At 34.8% G+C, this 3068-nt stretch overlaps 1 long non-coding RNA gene across 1 annotated transcript; it reads right to left on the reverse strand.

Annotated features, from left to right (window-relative positions):
• Nucleotides 1–1860: 1860 nt before the first annotated feature.
• On the reverse strand, nucleotides 1861–2090 carry LOC109590610 (uncharacterized). The gene is made up of 2 exons (XR_002189407.1): nucleotides 2060–2090; nucleotides 1861–1968 (listed from the first exon to the last, which is right to left on the reverse strand). It is a non-coding gene; the product is annotated as an uncharacterized LOC109590610 (long non-coding RNA).
• Nucleotides 2091–3068: the final 978 nt, after the last annotated feature.

A 3068-nucleotide genomic window follows, 5' to 3' on the forward strand; every position in this document is an offset into this window, starting at 1 on the left:
GTATCTCCATACTTATTAGGAACCATTGGATCACAGTGACACTCATCAATGAGATATCTCATCACATCACCATGATTATCATATGCAGCATAATGAAGACAAGTTCGACCATCACTATCTCTTTCGTGTGGGTCACTGTGATATTTAGTGATGAGATCTTTTGTAACATCTAACCAGCCATGCCTTGAAGACAAATGAAGTAAACTAGTATTATCCCATTCTATATAACTTCTTTTAATTTTATTCGGTTCCTTCACTAATGGTAGTAAGCGAACAGCTTCTTTATGATCTCTTTCCTCAAACGCAGTCCAACACTTGTCCTCTAACGACATCTTGTGATCAGTTAATTATATTCATTGATACCAGCCCACACATCAGGAATTCAATACACTAAACACACCTACCATAACTGAGAGAGAAGGAGAGAATGCTTTTGCCAAGAATTGGCTGTAAAATAATTTCTCAATTTATATATCAATGTCCTTTAGATAGTTCTTGAACTGATTCTGATCACTCATGTAATAACAGTAGTTACCATACAGCTGGAATATGACAAAGAATTAATATTGGCAGATCATCAGTTGTAGTTAACATTCACTGATATAAAGTCCACTCCATTTTGTTTTATTCTTCACATGCTCAATGACTCACAGCTGCTAATTCCTAATCACCATTATATAGACCCACCTATAGGGTCTGTACTTAACTCCTCTCATATTCATATCTCAATAATAATAATAAAATCTCCTCAAAATCTCATACTACACTCCACCTTACTATTCCTTTATATGAGGACTGCATCTCTACTACTGTATAGCTTGATAATTTTGGAGTGTCAAAATTTGTTGAATGGACTCTAAAAGAGGTTTAGGTTTAAAATTTTTTGGTGAAATTTTAACCATGTGCATGCTGCTGCAGAGCCCTATCAAATTGTAGATTAAAATTTTAATGAATTGACCTCAATTTACCGAATTCACTAAAATTTTATTCTGTCAAATTTACAGTTATACAGTAATAATAATAATAATAATAATAATAATAATTAACTACCTACTCTCTATATTAATAATAATATAATATTAGTGATAATAATAATAATAATAATAATAATAAAACACTGCACTCTCAGCCAAGACATACTGTACATAGTGTCATTCTTCCTTAGGAATAGAGGTAAATGAATCTATTTATAGTAACACTGATCTATAGTAACATTGGTACTATTTATAGTAGTGATAAATGATACTATTTATAGTAACAGCACTATTGTGGTACAGATGATACAGTTTATTCAGTTGTGGTAACTGATACTATTTATAGTAACAATGCTACTCTACACATGATGTAGGTAATGACTTGGTACATGTAACTTTTAAAAATACTCATAACTAATTATCGGAACTTTTTAAAACTATGACTCCGCCCAGTTTCAAGGTAATCTAACTTTAGACCACCTGTACTATTAAGGGACAGATACACTTCCTGCTTTATCGTCTTATTGGAGCTTGCTCAGACTCACCACAATATAGCTATCACTTATTCTGTTAATTAATGGACACAACAAAATGAAATACTATAGGCAAGTTATCTTTAAATTCATATCAAATTAAGTCAAAATAGAAATTTAAAGTAAGTAATATTTTATGAGACAAACCAAAGCAATTAACTACAATTATTAACAATATTTATTTCTAATGTAACTAGCAATAGGTTTCTCTTCTATTGTATCCAGTGCTGTAGCTAATGATGACCAACTGGGACCTCCTTTCTCTCTCACTTTATCTTTTCCTTTTAACCAGGCAGACATACATTGTCTGAAGCACTTCTTTGAGTCTCCATTATCTTCATTGATGTCTTCTAGTGTAGGCTGATAGAGTCCTAGCTGAAGACCAAGATCATGCCATATATGGCAAGGTAACTGATTGAGTATTGTTAGCTCTTCAATGACAATATCAAGATCTTTAATATCTATAAAAATAATAATTAATAATGTGTATATACACTGTACAGTCTACACTCCCACTACTTGACAATTGTGATAGTACATATTATAACATACCTAGCTTTATTGGAGTCAATGGTGTCTTGAATTCTTCAGTTATTTCAATCACTTCCTATACAATAATAATAACGAGAGCACTAAAGTGCATACCCTCGCCACAGTCTGTGTGTAAAAATTTTAATAAATTAAGAGAAAAATAATTAGTGAAAGTTTTGACACAGAAAAGAAGCTTCAGCATGTAAAAACTTAGTGAATGTTTTGAGACGGTGATTTTTTTGTTTTTTAGACAGAGAAGAAGCTCCAGCATGCTTGCTGCACTGCTGCAGCAATGTAAAGGTGTGGCTGCAATGAAGGTGTGGCTCAATCAAGCCATGCTCCACCTGCACACACAGTAATGGTGGCACATGGCTCTAAGTGGTGAAGAAAGCTTTGGTTTTTCTCGACTTTTAAACAGTTTAGCATACATTTGTTAGGCTCTATTTGTTGCAATACAAACGTCTATTGAGCCCCTGATGTTTAAAGACTCTGGCCGCTACTTCGGGAGAAGAGCCTCGTGTAAACTCACTAAAGTATGAATTTTTGGGCTACCATATCTTTAAAACGAAGATGATTAGAGCAATTCCTCTCATATTAATGAAAGATGAGGCTTTGCTTTATTGTTTTATCTGCCCAGTTGCTCTTTTGCTCACACTATGAAAAAGTTGTCGGGGAACCGACCTACGTTTGGCGACTTTGCCAGCTTCTTACTCCACGGAAAAGAAAAATATAGCATTCCCAGGACAGAGAATAACTTTTTCTAGAGCCAGTGTTGATTATAAGACTCTCCAGGACTAGACAAGAAAGCAGTGTCAGCTCAAAAGTGGAGACCAAGCGAACACACACACACACACACACAGACAGGACGACTGCTTTACCCTCGCTTCCACGCCTACGCGTGGGCTCGGGTAACGAGTGCACTATAGCACATGCCCTCGCCACAATCAGCGTGACATAACTGCAGTATATTACTCTCGTAGATACGATTATTAACAATCAAAAGATCAACCAAAACAACAGAATCAAACAT

This window comes from Amphimedon queenslandica, unplaced genomic scaffold, assembly GCF_000090795.2.
Source record: "Amphimedon queenslandica unplaced genomic scaffold, v1.1 AMPQUscaffold_9778_Cont18033, whole genome shotgun sequence".
Lineage (NCBI taxonomy): Eukaryota > Metazoa > Porifera > Demospongiae > Haplosclerida > Niphatidae > Amphimedon > Amphimedon queenslandica.